The 6,522-nt window shown below is 41.2% G+C and overlaps 1 protein-coding gene across 2 annotated transcripts in view; it reads left to right on the top strand.

Annotated features, from left to right (window-relative positions):
* Positions 1–3,851: 3,851 nt before the first annotated feature.
* Positions 3,852–6,522, top strand: part of MYT1L (myelin transcription factor 1 like) — a 311,356-nt gene continuing 308,685 nt past the window's right edge. For both annotated transcript variants that reach the window (XM_085056760.1, XM_085056762.1), the window contains exon 1: positions 3,852–3,997. The gene's annotated coding sequence lies outside the window, so the exon portion shown is untranslated. The remainder of the gene's footprint in view (positions 3,998–6,522) is intronic.

Here is a 6,522-nt window from a genome sequence, read left to right as displayed (position 1 = left end):
CCCATCTAGAGAGATTTCATAGGAGCGAGACATTAATTACCAGAGGGGTGCTCAGCTTTAGATCAAAAAAGTAGTTACCTGATATACAGGTACTCAGCAACTGCTCCGGATTAGTGGCTATCCTAATGCCCTGGGCTGGTATTTCTGGGCATGCTAAATGCCAGTGTTAGGAAAGGGTAGGAGAGATTAAAAAATGTAGCAATTAGTGGTGCTGTAAGGGCTTTCTATCCTTGGGCAGTTGCCACTGTTCGTTTTCACTTATATTAATAAATTCAGCATAAGCAAAGCAGTAGTACCCTAGTAGCTTCGTTATGTGGAAATTTGCTTTTTTTAATGAAAATATAAAATAAAAAAATGCATTTTAGCATTTAGGTTATAGCTCAGACTCTAATTTCATATTCCAGGACAATAAAACTGTATGCTTTAACTTTGGCCTATGATGCTATGTTTATCAGCCTGGTAAACAGTCTGCTGCTAGGCTAGGCAAGATATCTTGCAGCTCTTGAAAGCATACATATTTTAATGCACAGCAATTACAGTACTCACACAGCCTGAGCTTTCTGTCCAGTAGAAAAGGGGTTAAAACTTAATAAGGATTGGGCAGGAGGGAGGGGAAAAAACCCTAGGCAGAACATCTCCTCACAGAGAAACCGAGAACAGGTAATTTGTGCTCCAAACTGCTAAGGACAGCAGAAAAAAGCAACTAGTATAAATAATTAAAACAGAGATTAGATAACTATTTGGGGAGGGGGTACTCTTGTGGTGTAATTGCTGATGTTAAGGAGAGGTGGACTTCTGTGCTTCCCTTTTGTTTTAAGCGGTCCTACAGGCCATTAGTTAGTAACCTGCCATATGCCATGATTTTTAGAGTTAAAACTACATTTTTTTAAAAGCTTGCATAAGAAAGAACTCTAGAACATAGGCTGGGATGTGAATTTGTCATGCAATATGGCTTTATGATTCATTCATTTTCTCAGACTTTATTTCTCCAGAGCAGGTTCTGGGTTGGCATCCTGAGCCCTGCAAAAGATCCACAGGGCTGAGTGGAAGGAATATAAATGCTTCACTGGAGCCAGACTTTGGCTAGGGCAGTGGCTGTCAATACACTGAAGTTGAAATACACAGACATGGTGGTGGGGGGAGGTGTTCTGCAGTGTTGCAGATGCCAGGAATACCTTATTTTGGGAGTAGAGAATTATGATTTTTTATATGTTCAGTAACAGGGTTGTTTCTTGTTTCAGAGAGAAACAGCCACAACATCAGGAAATCAAGCCTAGGTTTTATTGTTTAAAAGGGGAAAACCCAAACATGTTTTAGTAACAAGGGTGTCTTCACACATAAATATATATGTATAAAAAATACTTGAAGATCATAGAAAATTAAACTGGAGGCTAATATTCAACAAACTAAATATTTTTCTGTTGAAGAAGGGGGAAGCAACTGACATATCAAAATATTAAATGTCCACTGGATAATTTCTAACAAAGCCCTTAAAAATAAAACTGCCATTAAAATACTCTTCAGAGCTCAGAAATACTTGCAAACACATCAAATGACACAAGGGCTTTGTTAATCCGTCAATTAAACAGCTTTGATTTTTTGTGTCTGTTTTGCTATGTTTGTGTCCTTATCTTTCACAATATGAAAGGGTAACATTATAAAAACATCCTGTATGAATTATGGGGTTTTGTGCTTGTAATTTTCTATAGTAATCTGGGGGTGTCCTCTTGTACCTGCACTTACCCTGAGCGGAGCTCTCGCTCACACACTGCAGCCAGCCTGTGCGGCGAGCCCAGCCTAGTGCTCTTGGAGACAGGGAGATGCAAGGTACCGGTTTTTTTTTTTCAGACTGTAAATGATTCCTATTCTTTGCTCCACAGAACATCCGATGTGGTGCCCAATCGGCTGAGAAAGCTGCACAGACGTCAGTTTGTGTGTGTGTGTGTGTGTGTGTGTGTGTGTGTGTGTGTGTGTGTGTGTGCGAGCGTGTGCCTGCACAGCCAACTGCAGCTGGAACCTCCATTAGAGCAATCCTATTGATTTCTGGTTCACACTGCAGTAACAGGGCTAGAGTGCAGGGCAGGGGGAGAAGAAGGAGGGGTGGGGGGGAAATAATCCCAGTGGTTTAAAAACAGGATTTAACTGAAGGCACATCGGGACGTATATGCATTTGTATAGCACATGCACTCCAGTTTCCAGAGACATGTTGCTGAGCTGTTTGCTTAAAAAACCACCACCAAAAATCCAAAGGCAGAGCAATTCCTAAAACTCCTGAAACAAGAGTCTGCCCAGGCTTCAAATCCCACACCCATAGGGATTGATGTTTGATGCTATGTCAATGCTGGATTTGCACACCGGAGCTGGCCGCAAAATATTTCTGTTTTCTTAAAGGACTACAGGAGATGCGCACTTTAAATGGCTCTCTCTCTATGCACACATTTATCTGCTTGGGGACTGTGGGGGGGGGTTAGACATCCAGCTCGTGTGTGTCAAGCACAGGGCATAGAGAGCTCCAGGAAGCTGCTCTGCGTTTACTGGCAGTCATTTTCTTGTGATGCATAATGCACAAGGTGCCAATGCAAGCTGAGGTGTAAAAAACAGGGGCGGGGGGGTGGTGTGGTGTGTGTGAAAATGGTGTTTCTGGTAGAGACTGAGCTTTCCTCTTCATCTGAGGTTTCTTTCTCAGCTAATATCTGGGAATAATTTATAGCTGCATGTTAATATGTTTTCTTGGTATTTCAGCACATCTGTGAAGAAAATCCTTGCAAAGCAAGTGTGTCTTTTCACAATCACTGTATGTCAGTCTGGCAAACTCTAGCTGTGAGCAGTATACGGTGAAGGGGGGAAAGCCCCCAGTACTGTTATCTGTTTAGGGGGTGGGGGAAGGGGCGACGGTAATACCTTTAAAAACCCGAAAGGCGGTAAGCCATTATTAGCAAAAGCTATATTGAGCATGCTTGCCAGACAGGCAGTGCAGCGCAGCTCAGCTCTAGTTCCGCCCAGACATGTGCCTTGCCATTTTCATTTTAATCAGTCTGCTCAGGATGGCTGCTGATTCATTTTGCAGGATGGCCCCCTGGGAGCCAAGGTGAAAGCCTGAGGCGAGCTGCTATTGCATCAATGCAGCACTCCACATCAGACACGGGGAGGGGAGGCAAGGCTTCAGCAGCAGATCGAGTTCAAAATACCAGCCTCACTATTAAAAAAACATACCAGCACCCCTCTTCAGAAAAAAAAACCAAAAAAGCCAACAACCCAAAAGCCCCTCTGTGGAAGTAATAATATTAAAAAATAAAAAAGAAAAAAAAAGATTATAAATCAAACACCCCCCTCCCAGAATCATTAAATAAAACACAATTATCTGAGAAAAATCTCTTCTGCACTTTCCTTCCCCTTGTACCCTGGAAGCACTAGAGCTACAATTTCTTTTCACAGTGCCTTGTTTAAAAAGGAAAAGAACGCTCTCTATTTCTCTATTTACCTGATAACTAGCGGGGGGTGGGATACCTGATTTAGCTGGAGACTTTGATTTGTGGGATTGACAACCTTATTATGCAGTGAGCTTATTATTGATATTATTCTGCTCTCGGTTGCCATGACCACCTTGTGAGAGACATTCAATTTTCTCTCTTCCATCATCATTATCTATGAGGCCATCTGTTGTGGAAAATGAATTCAGCCTCATTTGCATGACTGATAAGCAAATTTTTTTTTATCTATTTAACAGAAGGTCATATGCCGGGGATTTGGAGCTGGTGAAAAAAAAAAAAGTGGAAGAAAAAAAAAGGCATCTCAAGAGGATGAGTGGGAGTGCGTGCATTAGAGGATGTATGTGGAAGTAAAACAGATCCCTCAGGCCTGCTAGCCTATCCTACTGCATTTGTCATTCCTGCCAGGGCGACATTTTTTTCCCCCTAAGCTTCTGCACACTAAAGAGAGTGAGAGCTTTTTCCCTGCAGTCTTCTTGAAGCCCCCCTGGTTTTTTTACACAGTGTTGGTGGGTGTATTTTAATATATATATATAAAAATATATATATTTTGAATTCCCTGGAACATGGGGTATCTTTTCAGTGTTCAGTGAAGAAAAAAGCAGCCTTTTCTGGGTCTCTGTGGTATGCTTCTTACTCCTCATCCTTTCAAAGTGGTAGTAAGCCAGGGCGTTTCTTAACCATGCTGAAATGTCTTGCTTATGTTTAACTTATAAATGGTTAACAGTGCAGGTGTGGGCTGTGTTTTGTGCAGGGTGGGGGTTGATTCTTGCAGCTAACTGGGAAGGTTATTGTGATTTTTGCAGTCGTTCTGTAGCTTGTACTTGAATGTCCATTGTTTGTTCTTTCAAATTCTTCTGGCAATACTGCTGTGCAGCTGAAATTGTATTGGGCTGTAGAATAGCTGATAAAATATCCTAAAGAATGTGTTTACTATATGACTGCATAATGTTGCATGCATTAAGCATGTTGTTGTTTATATAAACTTGCTGCATGTGGACAGTACTTGTTTGATATCGAGAACTCGAGACAGAAACTTCACAGATTGGAATGCTCAATGACAGCTGAATGCAATTAAATAAAAGATTATAAGATACTATGTTTTGCACTAAAATGAATTTTGAAAACAATGGATTTTTACTTTTAAGGGGAATACTTGTATAAGAGTAGCATTTTTGAAACAACACTATCTTCAATGTTTCGTATCTGTAATACTTTTTCTTTAAAGAAAAAAAGCTTTGTAAATAAGAGGTGGTTAATTCAGTTAACTCTCTGAAAACATCATAGTATACATTTCAATTTTAAAATAATTAACTGTGACTGATAAGTGTGGCTGTAGTCCATATACATTTAGTGCAGATTTATTAATCCTATTATTTAGTGCTAAAATGTAACCAAAGAGAATAAAGGAAAACAACTTATATCAGTAAAAAAGAAACTACCTAGTGTCTTTTGGAAGATGTGTTACACAGGTTTGTTTCTTTTAATTGTCACTAAAAAGGATTAAATTAAATGAAACAGAAGCATGCCATTTTCTTCTGAGTTCTGAGCAATGTGCACAGCCTCATCTAGGCAGAGGAGGTATTTTTAAACCTTTATTTTTTTCTGAAGAAGTAACATGTGGATAAAAGTAGCCTTTTTACATGAAAAATGCTTTTCCTGGTTGATGATACTCCTTTAAGTGCAGAAAAGGAGAAATGCAGTACTCTCTTTCTTGCAAATAAATACTTTTGGATTTTATTTGTAATCTGTGGGAAATATTTTCTTATATTTCACACTTGCAATGGAGAAATGGTCATGGGTGCTGGATTTCAGATGGCGAGAAGTTTCAGTTTTATTGAGGTCAGCTAGAGACTAGACCTCTGACTTGCCTACATTAAGAAACTTTCAATTACTTGATTAAAATTCCTATTTTTATGGGAGTTTTTTTTTTGTTTGTTTTAGGAAATACTCTGAAACAGATCTAGCATTAACTTGTGATAATCTCTTGCTGGTGGTTGTTTAAAGGGTACTTTTTTCTCCCATCCCTCTGATTTCGGAAAGAGTATCTTGCTTGTACATTATTAAAAAGGAGTAAGATTTAATGCTTTTCTGGCATCCGCCATATTTAGCATGCTTATTGGAATCTGTGGTGGAAGTTAGCTCACAGAACTAGTTTCACACTCAGCTCAGCCCCGTGCAGCTCTGGCGGCTGCAGGGAGTGGAGGGTGTCTGAAACGGTGCTAGTTTCCTCAATGGACTTCAGCTGGAAGTAATGGGATACTGTGCATTAGCAGGCTGTCTTGTAGCGCGCAAAGGTTGAGGTCTCTGTCTTATCCCCACCTCCCCCCTGCACTTGAATTGTCAGCATCTTCCAAAGGCTGGTGAATGAAACCTGCTAAACTTTGGCAAAAGCATAACAGATAGCGCAGTCGATTCCCTTCCCCTGCCCCCCAAAAGTTAATTACCGAGCTTGGTTGGATTCTTCCCCGCCACCCTGACATTTGACTGCTGCTAATTCACTGATTAATCTCATTAATGTGATTATAGCTGGATTTGGAGTTGGCTGCCATTGTTCTGCAGACAGCGCTATTCAGCCCCAGCCCTCACCGCCCCCCTCGGCGCGTCGGTGCGGTTCCTTCAGCACCGGGAGCTGTCCGGCTCACCGGGAGCTGTGCGGCTCACCGGGAGCTGTCTGCACTCACCGGCCCTGTGACGGGCGACTGCTCTCGGAGGTAAAGGCTGGAGAGGCTTCATGCCTTCTAATTAGGCGGAAAGATGGCTATGGTAAAGCGCCACTCTCTTAATTTAAATGCATTTAAATTCATCCTCTTTTCCAAGAGCTGTCTTGGCATGCATTCTGTTTTCTGGGATGGATCTATGGGGCAGTGTAGTTTAAACAGCACTTTTGCAGCAGTGCGATTTAACTCTCAGAAGGTGAGGGACACTACAGGTGTTGTCATACTTAGCCAGACTTTTTCGTCCTAGTAGAGAGTGTTTGTTGGGCTAAATGCTTTCATTTATCTGTTTGGGTGGGATTTGTTTTGTTTTTTGT

The sequence above is a fragment of the Lichenostomus cassidix genome, chromosome 3, assembly GCF_008360975.1.
Source record: "Lichenostomus cassidix isolate B80296 chromosome 3, HeHo_3.0, whole genome shotgun sequence".
Lineage (NCBI taxonomy): Eukaryota > Metazoa > Chordata > Aves > Passeriformes > Meliphagidae > Lichenostomus > Lichenostomus cassidix.
The sequence above is the reverse complement of the archived record's forward strand: the minus strand, read 5'-3'. Positions and strand labels throughout refer to the sequence as shown.